General features: G+C 42.7%; 1 pseudogene; it reads right to left on the bottom strand.

Moving 5' to 3' along the window:
• Positions 1–148: 148 nt before the first annotated feature.
• LOC127437331 (alpha-aminoadipic semialdehyde synthase, mitochondrial-like) overlaps positions 149–15422 on the bottom strand; it is a 38019-nt pseudogene continuing 22745 nt past the window's right edge.

The raw sequence follows: 15422 nt of genomic DNA, 5'->3' as shown, positions 1-15422 counted from the left end.
TTATAGTGACCAGCAGTCTGACTGGCCCACACCAGGGACAATGCAGATTGCTTTCATGGCCTCCACTGGGCAGTCAACACAAGGCGCATGATAATTAATTTCCGCTAATTTGTGTCGTCATTGTAAAATCAAGATGAAAAACAACATTTCACATCTTTATTGAAGAAAAACGCAGCATATGAAACAATACAAGAAAACCTCAAGAAAATGCAAATGTTTGACAAAAACTACTTTTAAAAATAAACCTCTCTGGACATGCTATGCTTAAAATGTGACGAAAGGTGTCCAAAAAGGAGTTATGCATCACAGTGGAGGTTTTTATTAATGTCTAAAAAGACCTGAGACAACTGATTAAAAATTATTCCAGTACAGTAGGTTTCATACAAGAAATAAATATTAATTTGTCTAGATGGTATAGATTGTGCTTAATGAGAAACTTCCAACCCTAAACAAAAGGGGGGAAAAAGGATTTTAACCAGTTGTATTCAACACAAGCACTTTAAGATAACTTAAAGGAATAGTTCAACTAAAAATGACAATTCTCATCATTTACTCACCCTCATGCCATCCCAGATATCTATGACTTTCTTTCTTCTGCAGAACACAAATGAAGATTTTTAGAAGAATATCTCAGCTCTGTTGGTCCTCACAATGCAAGAGAATTGTGAATAAAAGTAATCCATAGGACTCCAGTGGTTAACTCGATGTTTTTTGAAGCGATCCAATTGGTTTTGGGTGAGGACAGAAAAAAAAACACTTTTTCACTGTACATCTTGCCATTGCAGTCTCTAGACACGATTGTGATTTCAAGCTTGATTACACTTCTTAGTGCTTGACGCATGTGCAGAGCTAGATGGCGCTGTAGGAAGTGTAATCAAGCTTGAAAACATGATCACCAAAGAAACTGCTGTCAAGATTTATAGTGAAAATACATGTTGGTCTGTTCTCAGCCAAAACCAATTGGGTCGCTTCAGAAGACACTGATTAAACCTCTGGAGTCTTATGGATGCATTTATGTGATATTTGGACCTTCAAAGTTCTGGCCACCATCCACTTGCATTGTGTGGACCAACAGAGCAGAGATATTCTTCTAAAAATCTTCATTTGTGTTCAGCAGAAGAAAAAAAGTCACACATCTGGGATGTATACTGATCCTAGAGAATTTTCATTTTTGGGTGAACTATTCTTTTAACACTCTGTAGAACATCAGTGTAATATTTAGCAAACATATTTTGCTAATTTAAAGATGAACAACTTAAATGCAACTGGTCTTGTGATGCTACTGCTTATTTTGAACTCAAACACAGACTGATTTAAACAAGGGTTAAACAGTAAAACAAGAAAGATAAAAATTGCAGCAAACTGGACAGTTCTCCATCCAGACAAAGCCAAACTGCATTGTAGAATTTATTTACACCCCTGCAACTCAGTATAATACTCCCATTTGTGATGACATTGAAAAATGAATGATCATTGTCATCAACACAATAGTCTACAAAGCTCCCACCTTCTCAGTGTATCCAAGTCTACTTTTAGTTTCAAGTTAGAAAACAAAAGAGAACCATTACCCATTGGATTATTTAACTCCACCATCCTTAATCTTCCTGCCTCCAGAAAGAAAAATTATTCAAAACCGTTCATTACAAAATCAAATGATAGATCATTACCATCTGTGGCACAAATATTAGCAAGTTTTCTTGGTATCAGACAGCTTTATGAGATCTTTGTGTAATACAAGTAGATACCAGATGCTGGGTTATTCTGATACAGTGCTCTTGGTGATATACTGAAGACCCTCTTCCTGCAGTTTCTTCAGTACTGGACTGTAAATGTTCTTTGTCATTGGAACCACAAGTCCTTTAGTGGTCAGTTCACCTGTGGTGGGGCACATTACACATTCACATTAAGTAAAAGTGGATTAAAGATCCTATGAAATGGCTTTATGAGTGCAGTTTTATTTCCTATGTTGATCTATTTCCTATTTACATGGGGAAAGACATTGAAGGGCCCTGTAGTTAACCATGATTGACTATGACTACTTGCTATTGTTGTCGAAGGCAGTTGGTATTATGGACAAGGAAATTCTCATTCTAGATAGCATTTTTATAAGACAAAAAGGTGGATACATCTGTGAATGTGAGATGAGATATCTATATTTTGGGTCTATTAGCCCAGAAGACAAAGACATTTTAAACAAGTACCTACTGTATATCTGCAAAAAGTTCTGCTAAATTTTGTCAACTTGTAGGTGTACACTAGCACCTAGATGGCCTCAAAGCTAACATAAAAAGACTAAAAGCCACTTAAGTCCCATTTTGATTCAATGGAAAAACACATTGTAAGTTGTTACTATGATAATTAAATGTATAATAACCAGAAATTAATAAACATCCAATTTTTCACTAAATAAATATGTCTACTGCTGTTATAAGCATAATTAAATCATGAAAACAAGCTAAATTTAAACATGCAATTAAAAAATAACACCAGAATCAAAACACAACCTACCAAGGTAGTTTTCCTGATGTAGTTACCAAATTTGATGTATAATGGTACAAAAATGATATATTAATAATTATTTTTAGAACAATTCCTATTAAGTATTCATAGTTCAAGGAACATCCCAATATGCCTTGTTCAGTATACTAAGTATGGACCAGCACTCACCGTTGAGTACCATACGGGCTGCAATCGCTGCTGTGTAACCCACAGTTTTGGCCATAGCTGAATATCCATTGGGATCCCCATAGACCACCAGGCTGATGTGTTTGGTCTCCAGTTCGCCTGTAGGGTGTCTTATCCCGACATCGTTCCTCATGATAACCAAATCCCGCTCACCTTTAGCTACAGTGCATAAAAGAGAATGACCCTATTATGAATGCAAATACATGCCTGACAAAGTTCATTTATTTCTCACTCGACTTTTTTTTTATTAGTAGAAGACATTTCACCACAGCGTTTAACCTCCAGGTCAAAGAACTGCAGAAGCCACTCAGATGAGTGGAGAAACATCTTCAGTTAATGAAAGTTACAATTGAATGGATGTTCAATGGACTTGACATTCTATGATGACCTGGACGACTGACTTTCACAAAAATATTAAGAATTTTCAAAGCTCTTTGTCACTTTTCTTAAGAGATTCCAATGCTAGAATGTTGAAAAAGAATGAAAGAGTGAAGAGAGTGGAACTGGGTCTTTACCAAAGGATAGTTTTGTCTCCAGGTGCTTGGCAACTGCTGCTAGGATGGTGTCAGAGTGGGGTACCGGCTCCTCACTGAGCATCCCGAGCCTGATAGAATTAATCAATCAATCATCTCTACACAATGCTGTCCAATTTTAATTTATTTATTTTTAAGCAACACTTTTCAATAAGATGGTGGTGGTTTCCAGAGTGTTGGTAAGCTTTTTACATTACTGTGTGGCTACTAGGGTGTTCTGTGTGGTTGCTAGTTGGTTGCTTCCTGGTAGAGGTCGACCGATATTTCGGATTTACAGATTAATCGGGGCCGATAGTTGCGTTTAACTATCGGCTATCAGAAAAAATCTACTCGGATAGTTTCCGATAGTTATTTTTGGTTTTATTTCTCCGTGGCCGGAGGGTTCTACAGTCTGAACTCCTTGGGTCAACAATATAATGGCGCCCTCTAGAGGTTAAATAAAAAACAATCACTGACTCTGCATGGAGTTTGTTGTGCAGTGTGACTAGGCTATTTATAGAGACGGGCTCTTCAAACGCGGGTTTAAAACATCAACAGAGAAAAGCCGAGGTATGTATACAATACATGTTATTATTATTGTCATTGTACAATAAATCAGTCATTTAAGACAACTAAAGGTGGTTTGATAATTCATTTTATTATAACTAATCTCTGCACTGGAGATCTGCATTGTCGACATGGTCAGTTAGAACAATGTTAAGTCAAGGATGGAAACTGCATACCTTTCCTCTTAATACACTGATTTGAATAAAAAAAAAAAGTCACATATGAATTTGTGAAGATCCGTTGTTTTTTTTGTTTTTTTCGGGGTTGAGGGGCGTCCAATTTGTTCCATTCAGATTATAAACATGAGCACTTCTAAGAGGTTTTGTTTCTAAGTGGATTTATATGGTTATTGTCAGTAGTAAATCAATCATTAATGGCAACCTTTTATGAATATGCTGCCAGAGTTTTTGCTCGGTCATTCATTTGCTTCAGAAGACAAAACACGAGCACGGTTCATTATAAGAATGCACGCAAACAGGAACAGTTTTATAGTTTTCCTTTTTATAGGTTTTTGACTATTAAGTTTCCCAAACTTTTCTCTGTTCTGACAAAATGAACTTCTGTCCAAACTTCCTAATTTTATTTAATTTGACCTGTAACATTTTAATTAATATTTTCCAGTGTGCCAGTGTGGGAGAAATGTATTAAAGTATCTCCATGGAAAGTAACAGGCTACTTACTAAAGTTCAGCACTATTTTACATTAAGTGGAAAGTTTTCATTCATATTGTACATTTTAAAAACTATCGGCTGATTAATCGGCTATCGGTCTTAATTATCGGTATCGGCAAAACCCACTATCGGTCGACCTCTACTTCCTGGCCCACCCTAAGTCTCTATGATATTCTAGTCTTTAGATATGACTCAAGTCCCTCTTATGGAATTCTTTGGCCAGTTTTGTCATCAGACAGGCAACAATCGTAAGTTTGAGTCACTTAGAAAAAGAATAGCACACATCTCCTCAACAAGCTGCATGATTTGAGCTTTCATTCATGTCCATAGAAAAAACGGTATGGGACGTGCTTAATACACAACCTGCATATTACAAGAACTGGCAATTAAACTGTACATGTACACTGTTTATCTATTAAGCTCCAAAGAAAGAATTGTTTCTACCCACCATCTAAGACTCTGCATTCTGAAGTCATCTTTGCCTATCCGCTCATAAACAGCATCCTCAAAAGCACTGCTGCTAACAGTTGTGGGCAATCCAATCAGCTTACACAGCAGCTCTTTCTGTGAGAGAGAAAATTATGTTTTCATTCCCAAACCAGACTTAAAAAGAAAAATGATGTTAAAGTGATAGGTTAAAGTGATTAGAGCTAATCATATGACCATGATGTCTTGTATTATCTATCCTTTATAAAATATTATTGCATGGCGCTCTGGAATACTCGATTCTGAATGGTCAATTGCTCCATCTAGCGGTCTGATATCTCTTGAGGAACAACTGCACATCCAGGGATTAAGACATATCAGACCGCTCATCCGAGTCATTTTTCCTGCTTCACGGATCACTGTGAGATTTCTACAAGTGAGATAATAACATAATTTCAACTCAAATCAATGTTTCATGTCCATTTATTTATTTATTTGGTAAGTAGTCTTGTAAAAAGCTGGATAATGAGCAGTCAGATGGTCAGTTTCACAAAATAATCACCAACAGAACTCCAATAAAAACCTGAGATAAATTTCAGCAGTTCAGCAATTTCTTTCTTTTCACATACTCAAATTATTTTCAATGCAGATTAATATATTTTGTCCATTTATATATTTATTTGCTTAATAGCCATATAATTAAATGTAATGTATGAAAACATGTAAGGGATAATGTACAGTCAGCTAGTTGTATCGCAATATAAACCCCTTTATGTCGGGATCCTGATCACCCTGTCAGGGTTTATTTTGCGATAGCAAGCTTCCCTAAATGAGTGCCGCTCTGTTGACACACACACATAAGCATGCACATGGGCTTGTGATGCGCTGCTCAGATCGACACGCAATATGTGTGCGAAGCACACAAACTTCATCTCAGATGTAGATGCTCAATAGTTTGGTTTGCTTATAACTTGCATTGAGTATAGCACCGGATGCGCATTTCACCAGATGTTGAATGAGAAGCGAATTAAACTACTGTGAACTAGCCTACAAACAAATACCCTTGTGGAGTCTTCCTGGAGCTGTCTGTCAAAATAAAAGCCAGAGTCAAAATAAAAGCCCTAAGAAATGCGGGAAAAAAACGGAAAGGTATCACTACTGTAAAATTAAATTTTATTATTTTTATTATTATTTTACAAATTACTATAATAACAAATTAAAAAATATATATATTTAAGTTGACTGGGTTTCAAAAAATACTATGTGATAGAAATGTGGACTGATATCTTATTACAGCTGAAGATGAAAAAAAAAAAAAGAGATCTGTAACCATTTTCCATGTCCAGATTGAAGTTGAAACAAAAAATGTGTAGAAGAGAAATGGCTTCTTTTCTACTGAAGACTTACATTGGAATAGCTGTTAATTTTGCTGCTGCCTCTAGCAGACTGGTTACCAAAAACAAGTTTTTCTTAATAGGCATGTTGTTATATAATTGTTTTCTGTAGTTATATGTTTTTGTTTCTTTACACACAAAGAGTCCTCCCAATCAGTTCCACACAGTGAGTTATAGATATTCTAAACTCATTAAGAAAAAACAACAACATTGGTATCGGATCGGGATTGGTATTGGACAAAAAATGGTATCGGTGCATCCCTAGTTCTAAACACATAACCAGTGACGTACAGCCACAACTCACACACAAATAAGATGGAAACATTTTGATTTCACAGAAAAACACATTGTGTAATTACTGCGATAAAAAGGCATTTATAACAAAGTAATACATTTATTATAACCAGAAATGAATAAACATCCAATATTCACTGAATTAAGGTGCCTTCCATTTTTATAAGAATTATTAAATCCTGAAAATAAGCTCAATTTGAACATGCAGTTAAAAAATAAGACCAGAATTTCAAAACAACCTACCAAGGTAGTTTTCCTGATTTAACTACCAAATATGCAGTGGCGATTTCTCAGGGCCAGCAAAGCCTTCTCTGCTGGCGTAACATGCCTAATAAATAAATATTTTTTCATCCTTCCTTTCATTGACCTTTTTGCCTATGTATTTTCAATCGCTTTCCACTCCTAATTAATCTACAAACGAATAGCAGAAAACAAAAAAATGTATCCAATCAGAATTTATTCCTCGATGCTTACAAGCAAAGTGTGACAACTGTTTCACAAATCGCATGCCCGAAGCCATGCTCCTTAGCTGAAGTAGTGTGTGAGTCTGAGCTCCACCCTGTCAGGCCTTCAGAATTCCACAGAATCCCTCAAAAGTGTAAGTGAATAGGCATCTAAAGTCAGATTGTCAGATTCATCAGCCAATCAGATTGATTTATTTGTTCTTGTGGGTGTGGTCTTTAGGATATGTCCCAGTCCAGGTCTTGAGTGACACAATCACACTTTAAGTGATGTATGTAATTTGAAAGCGAAGAGCACGAGATATTGTTGAGGAGTCAGCTGTCATCACTGCTGGTATTGCCATTGAGAAAGAGATCCTTATGGATTTAAAAACCTAAGATGTTCTGCATGACCGTGTGATTGCTTAATTTATTAAACAGGAAAGGCGGACTGATTTTCACTTCAAGTAAATTGGTTAAGTGCTTTTTGTATTGTTATAGCAACATCAGGAGTTTTGTAAGTGTAAATTAGGCTGCTTGAGCATTCGGTGTCGGATCAAGTTTTGAAAAGTAACCGTGTACCCTGACGAAACAAAATTTAAATCACAAATATTATTAGAGAGCTTTTTCTTGGTATTAGACCTCCTTGGTTCTGGCAACGACTGGGCTAGCCCGTCTCTATCTTTTGGGTAGTCGACTTGTCCCAAAGGGCCGTTCGACACTCATAACAGTGTTGGGGGAGGTTATGTGTCGGCCTGGTGCGCTGGCTACGAGGCACACAGTGGTCTGCCTGTCACACACCGCCAGTTCACGTAACACAGTTCAGCCAGTTGTGGTGTTTTTGGATGGGGACCCCTAGTGTCACTACATCGACACAACGTTGAGTGAGTGACAGATAGGGAATGTCCTGGTTACTTGCGTAACCTCCGTTCCCTGATGGAGGAAACAAGATGCTTTGTCCCTCCTGCCACAACGCTGAACTACCCGCTGAAATGGCCGGGACCTTGTCTCAGCTCCTCAGCATAAAACCTGAATGAGTGGTTGCATACCAGCTCCTTTTATACCCGTATATCCAGGGGAGTGGTATGCAAATACCACTCGCCAATTTTCTTTGGCCTTTTATCAAAGACCAGAGATGTCTCGGGCTCCCAAGAGTGACCCCTAGTGTCACTACATCGACACAACATCTCGTTCTCTCCATTAGGGAACGGAGGTTACGCAAGTAACCAGGACGTTTTCTTAATGGCATGAATCGCACTGAAGGTCTAGACTTAAAATGCACGGGCCGCGGCTGCAAATATGATGTACAATGGTACAATATAACATTTTAATACATTTTTAGAACATTAAAAAATATGTAATGTAATATAAGTATAAGCAGTACCCATGAGATGGGAGAAGCTGTATGACCCAACAGAGGACACGGCTCAGTGTTGATCAGTCCCAGTTTTACAAAGCCACTCGCTGCAGAGGAGAAGCCCTGTGGACACAAATATGGATGTACAAATAAAATCCCATATTTTGGCCAAAATTTGGGGGCAACAATCATATCATTGGAATGATAATCTAGTCACAATGGTGACATGAATATCAAAATCAGTATAACCAGCATCTCATAACACAAGATTCTTTATGTAATAATCCCAAGTTATATTACTCTTCTTGTACTAAAACACTTTGAAATATTGGCATTTACAGTAACATTACAGCACATAATTTCAATGTAATCTTTATCATTACTGTTTGAATACTGCCTTATTTACATCTTGAAAATGTAACAACACGAATATTATCACACATATTATGTAACTAGATGATTTTTGGACTGACTGGCTCTCACAGTCACAGAGTCCTCTCAAGGTTTTTTCTTTTAAACATATTAATTTAGTTTTTTCTTTGCCACAGTCACCTTTGGCTTGAAGACTCTTTGGGGGCTTGAAGACTTTAAGGCATGATTTTCTGCAATACTGCTTTGAAACAATATGTTTTGTGAGATGTGCTATACAAATAAAGTTGACTTGACATCAACGTTAGTAACAAATTATCAAATTAACAGTTTAAAGTGTTATTCAGAGTGCACTGGTAATCTCTTATTTTGATGTTCGACTAATCTCTACAAAATTAGGCTGAATACCTTGAAGCGTAGAGCTCCTCTGATCAGGGTGTGTGCGGACTCAATGCCGTACGGCTGGGCATACTGGGTGCTGTCTCTGTTGGGGAAGCCCTCCAGGTTGAATCCAGGCAAGAAGTCCATAGGCTTTGTGACGTCCAAGAGAGCACCACCAGGTGGAACACTAATAACCTGTTCAGCGAAGAAGGATGGACAGCTTTATAAATAGTGATTTACTGTTAGTTTATAATGCAGACAGGTAGCTGACATGAAATCCTTTTGGAAATTTTACATGTCCTGTAGTGTGACATGCTATGCTCCATCTAAAGCTATTTTAAACAGCATTTTGCAAATTATTTTAATTATTACTATGCGTGAACTTTTAATGACTTCATATTAATTGAGAGAATACAGAACTTTGAAAAAAGCACATAAAGGCATCATAAAAGTAATCTATATGACTCCAGTGGTTTAATCCAAGTCTTCTGAAGTGATATAATAGTTGTGGGTAAGAAACAGACCAAGGTCTTTTTACCGTAAATCTCCACTTTCACTTTATTTTTTTGTTTTTGCTGATTCACATTCTTCATGCATTTTGAGTTAATGATGAGAGAATTAGCTTTTTTGGGTGAACTAGTCCTTTAAGAGAGATGGTGACCAGTTACAGCACATACAATATACACATTCCATTATACATTCATATAACTGTAACCTAAAATATTTATGTTTGTTAAAAAAGTGCATGGTCAATGTTATATTGCAGTCAGAAATTAAGGGGGACTCGGGACAAAAATGCCACTGAAAGTGACAAAAATGCCCCCATCATTAATTGAAAAAATATTGCCCTGAAATTGCCCCGTAAAAAAAAAAGTTAATTTCTGACTATGTTATATGTCAACATCAAGGTTACATATAATAGAATTGTGGTGGTGTTTTTTATTCTTCAGTGAGTTTATATTACCTGGTTGTCTTTCAGATAGATGGCAGGGCTGATGGTGTTGAGCAGGACACCGTATGGACTCCAGCTAAACTTGTAACGCAGTGGGTTGTCTGAGCACTCTGGAGCAGGAAGACCTCCACAAAAAGAGCTGTAGGACTCCACCTGTTAAAGCACACAAATACAAGAAACAGACAATTAAACCTGAAGTGTGTAATTTTTCCAATGTTAAAATCATGCTACAGTCTTAGCTTAATATGCAGAGACAATTTTAAGTAAGACATTTGTAGCTTTATTCCCCAAAAAGTGTAATCAATGTGACTCTATGGCACTATCAAAACATTGCTCTACTTGTTTGCATGTCCCGACCATCTGTTTGCTCAACCAATGGAAGATGGGATGAAGTGTGACATTATTTTTGCAATTTTGTTTAGTGACGCTAGTGGAGCTGAAATTACACACTTCAGCTTTAAAGGTGCATTCAGTAATTTGGGGCTAATTTAAAAAGTTTTACACATTAACAAATGAATTGTGTTTTTGTGAAGAGTGAGATGAGATGAAGACTGTACTCATAATAGTTTTCTATAAAAAGTGTTTTTATTAAACATGGTGCGGGTCACCCCTTCAGTGTATTTCGCCATGTTGAAATGACATGGTCCGCTATGTTTCACTAAACGATTAAGAAGAAAATCCTCACGCTCACTGGCTGCCACCTATGTAGATACGCTTGGCTATGCTTAGCGCAGTGTTGTTTGGTGATGCGAAGAGTGAAAAGAAATCAATGGAACATACTTATTATTGTGCTTTAGAAGCAGAGACAACAGGACATTCAGTAGCTTTACTGACCAGCAAAGGCAAAAAACTTTAAATAATAAATAACGTCATGGTTACTTGTGTAACCTCCGTTCCCTGATGGAGGGAACAAGACGTTGTGTCGATGTAGTGACACTAGGGGTCACTCTTGGGAGACCGAGACACCTCTGGTCTTTGATAAAAGGCCAATGAAAATTGCCGAGTGGTATTTGCATGCCATTCCCCCGGACATACGGGTATAAAAGGAGCTGGTATGCAACCACTCATTCAGGTTTTATGCTGAGGAGCCGATATAAGGTCCGGCCATTTCAGCGGGTAGTTCAGCGTTGTGGCAGGAGGGACACAAATCTCGTTCCCTCCATCAGGGAACGGAGATTACACAAGTAACCATGACGTTCCCTATCTGTCACTCACTCGACGTTTTGCCGATGTAGTGACACTAGGGGTCCCTATACGAAACGCCACAATTGGCTGAACTGTGTTACATGAACTGGCGGTGTGTGGTGGGCAGACTACTGTGTGCCTCATAGCCAGCACACCAGGTCGACACGTAACCTCCCCCAACATAGTTATGAGTGTCGAACGGCCCTTTTTGGGGACAAGTCGACTACCCAAGAGATAGAGACAGGCTTAACCCAGTCGTGGCCTCTTTTCCCCTTCTCTTTTTTCCACTCCCTAAAAAAGAAGGGGGATTATCCGACTGGGCTGCCAGGTCTAGTCGGGGGGTGTCCCTCCCAAGGGGAAGACACAGCGGAGACCACACCTCGCCCAAAGAGAGGGGGGGATATTTAAGTGGAAGGTTACGTCACATGGTCTTTCCAACCATGTGGAGAGTCTTCAAGGTAGATCCTGCCCAATGGGGGAAGAGTTACTACAAACATGGAGACTGGGGCAGAGGGGCTCTGCCCAAGGAAGACGCAGTTTGCCGACAGGGAAACGAATTAGCGGAAGATATATATATCATGGGGTTAGCCTTACAGGGAACCGCCACATGCGGAGCACCTACCCCAGAACAGCACTCTTAGTTAGCATGTGTACTGGGCTGGGAGCGAATCTCTCTGAAAACTCGACTGCCACAGGGCTCGGAGGAAGTCAACCAGGGAACAAACTTGTGAACACTACTGGGAATTAATGGCGCATGTCTTCAAAGGAGGTGGAAGGCACTATGTGCAAGCGATACACCTGGCCGGCTATCCCAGGCTTATCCGCTTGTGTTGCGTGCCACTACCTGGGATGAAACCGGTTCCACCCAGAGGTTGTAGAACCTTGCAAAGGTGTTGGGTGTTGCCCAGCCCTCTGCTCTGCAAATGTCTGTTAGAGAGGAACCTCTGGCCAGAGCCCAGGAAGCCGCTACACCCCTGGTAGAATGGGCTCGTAGCCCTACCGGGGGCGGCATGTCCTGGGCAAGATATGCCATAGTTATGGCGTCAATGAGCCAGTGGGCGATCCTCTGCTTGGAGACAGCGCTTCCTTTCCACTGTGCACCAAAGCAGACAAAGAGCTGCTCAGAGATTCTAAAGCTCTGCGTGCGATCCAAATAGATGCGTAAAGCACGCACTGGACACAGCAATGACAGGACTGGGTCTGCCTCCTCCTGAGGCAGCACTTGCAGGTTCACCACCTGGTCCCTAAAGGGGTGGTGGGAACCTTGGGCACATAGCCCGGTCGGGTCTCAGGATCACGTGAGAGTAGCCCGGACCAAACTCCAGGCACATTTTGCTGACAGAGAACGCTTGCAAGTCACCTACCCTCTTGATGGAAGTGAGCGCAGTCAGAAGGGCAGTCTTCAAGGAGAGTGCCTTAAGCTCGGCTGACTGCAAAGGCTCAAAGGGGGCTCTCTGTAGACCCTGAAGAACTACAGAGAGGTCCCATGAGGGAACGAGGCGCGGTCTGGAGGGATTCAGCCTCCTGGCGCCTCTTAGGAACCTGATGATCAGGTCATGCTTCCCTAAGGACTTACCGTCGACTGTGTCGTGGTGTGCTGCTATGGCGGCAACGTACACCTTCAAGGTGGAAGGGGACAGCCTCCCTTCCAACCTTTCCTGCAGGAAGGAAAGCACTGATCCGACTGCGCATCTCTGGGGGTCTTCGCATCGGGAAGAACACCACTTAGCGAACAGACACCACTTAAAGGCATACAGGCGCCTCGTAGAGGGGGCCCTAGCCTGAGTGATCGTGTCTACCACCGCAGGTCTTCCGTGTCCCGTCCAGGGGCCAGACATGGAGATTCCAGATGTCTGGTCGCAGGTGCCAGAGGGTGTAGGCCAGGGGGCCAGCTGTGTGCCAGCGCGTCTATGCCGAGGGGAGCCTCGGTGAGGGCGTACCAGAGCGGGCAGTAGGAGGATTCTTGGGAGGTGAACAGGTCCACCTGTGCCCGTCCGAATCGACTCCAAATCAGCTGGACCACCTGAGGGTGGAGTCTCCACTCTCCCCTGAGGGTAACCTGCCGTGACAGTGCATCTGCTGTAGTGTTGAGGTTGCCCGGGATGTGAGTGGCTCGCAGCGACTTGAAGTGCTGCTGACTCCAGAGGAGGAGACAGCAGGCGAGTTGTGACATACAACGAGAGCGCAGGCGGTTGATATATGCTACTGTTGCTGTGTTGTCTGTCCGAACTAACACGTGCTTGCCAGGATCAAAGGTCGGAACCTCTGCAGGGCGAGCAGAATTGCCAAGAACTCAAGGCAGTTGATGTAACAATGCAGTCGCGGACCCATTCAGAGGCCGGCGGCAGCGTGCCCATTGCAAACAGTGCCCCAGCCCATTTTGGAGGCATCTGTGATGACCACGCGATGTGTCCCGTGGCGCCATGCCCATCTCGGGACTCGAGTCTGGAGCCAGTGCTGAAGCGGCCTCGTATGCATCAACCCGAGCGGGGTGGCCACCGCCGAGGATGCCATATGCCCCAGAAGCCTCTGAAAAAGTTTCAGTGGGACTGCTGTTTTCTGTTTGAACGTCTTCAAACAGGCCAGCACCGACTGGGCACGCTCGTTCGTAAGGCGCGCCGTCAAGGAGACTGAGTCCAACTCCAAACTGAGAAAAGAGATGCTCTGAACCGGGAGGAGCTTGCTCTTTTCCCAGTTGACCCGAAGCCCTAGTAGGCTGAGGTGTGAGAGCACCAGATCCCTGTGTGTGCACAACATGTCTCGAGAGTGAGCTAGGATTAGCCAGTTCGCATTGAGAATGCGAATGCCCACCTCCCTTAACGGGGCAAAGGCAGCCTCTGCGACCTTCGTAAAGACGCGAGGAGACAGGGACAGGCCAAAAGGGAGGACTTTGTACTGATACGCCTGACCCTCAAATGCAAACCGCAGGAAGGGTCTGTGTCGAGGAAGAATTGAGACGTGGAAGTACGCATCCTTCAGGTCTACCGCCGCTAACCAATCTTGATGCCGGACGCTCGCCAGAATGCGTTTCTGCATCAGCATCTTGAACGGGAGTCTGTGTAGGGCCCGGTTCAGTACTCACAGGTCCAAGATTGGCCGCAGCCCACCTCCTTTTTTCGGTACGATGAAGTAGGTGCTGTAAAACCTGGAGGGACAGGTTCTATCACGCCCTTCCGTAGGAGGGTAGCGATCTCCACGCGCAAGGTAGCAGTGTTTTCGGTCTTGACCAAGGTGAAGTGAATACCGCTGAACCTGGGTGGAGGCCTGGCGAACTGAATTGTGTAGCCGAGTTGGACGGTCCAGATCAGCCATAGCGACAGATTGGAAAGCACGAGCCACGCGTCCAAGCTCCGCGCAAGGGGGACCAAGGGGACAACGTCGTCGGACGTACCGGCAGGTGGGGCCTCGTGGCGGGGTGGAGCACGAGGTGCCACACCACGTCGTGGCCGTGCTAAGTCTAAGGACATCGAAGCACTTACCTGGCTCCTTGTGACCACCCCCGGAACAGCCTGGGACGGTGGAGGAAGAGGCCTGTCCTCGTAACCCGTGGAGACTGCCACATCGGGGGCGGCTGTGTGCCACAGCTGGGCACTCAGCGGCGGAAAGGCCACCGCTGGAGTGCCAATCCTGCAAGAAAAAAACCCATGGACGGTAGTCGTGGTGATGACCGTGCACACTGGGTATGTGACCCGGGGAGGAAGGAAGCCGCTCTTTTGCTGAACTGTTGGGTACCGCAGCCACTTGGGTATGTGGCGAAATCAAACAAAAAGGCAACAAAAGATTTTCCGCCCGGCCCTCCATCGGGGGATGGAATGGTCTTTTTACCAGCTCCGAGTGAGTGGGTTCCTTCGTCCCTGAGTCGCCTGTCTCAGGGGCGCTTTGAGGACCTCCTTGGGTTCTTAGGTGCCGGCTGTGGGACTGGTGGCGTCTGCTTCCTGCGGTGGGCTCCACGCCGGGACCGGGCCGAAGGGGTGGGCTGCGGCGGAGCCGGTGCAGTCACCGCAGGGGGACGCCTTTGGCGATGAGCAGACAGGGTGTGGGATCTTGAGCCGAGCCGGGGCAGGATGTGCCGGATTGCCTCCATCTGCTGCTTCACTGCCGAGAACTGCTGGGCAAAGTCCTCGACAGTGTCACCGAATAGGCCCGCCTGGGAAATGGGGCAGCAAGGAACCGAGTCTTGTCGGCCTCG

This window comes from Myxocyprinus asiaticus, chromosome 48 (assembly GCF_019703515.2).
Source record: "Myxocyprinus asiaticus isolate MX2 ecotype Aquarium Trade chromosome 48, UBuf_Myxa_2, whole genome shotgun sequence".
NCBI classification, from domain to species: domain Eukaryota; kingdom Metazoa; phylum Chordata; class Actinopteri; order Cypriniformes; family Catostomidae; genus Myxocyprinus; species Myxocyprinus asiaticus.
Note: the sequence above shows the minus strand (reverse complement) of the source record. Positions and strands in the feature narration are given on the sequence as shown.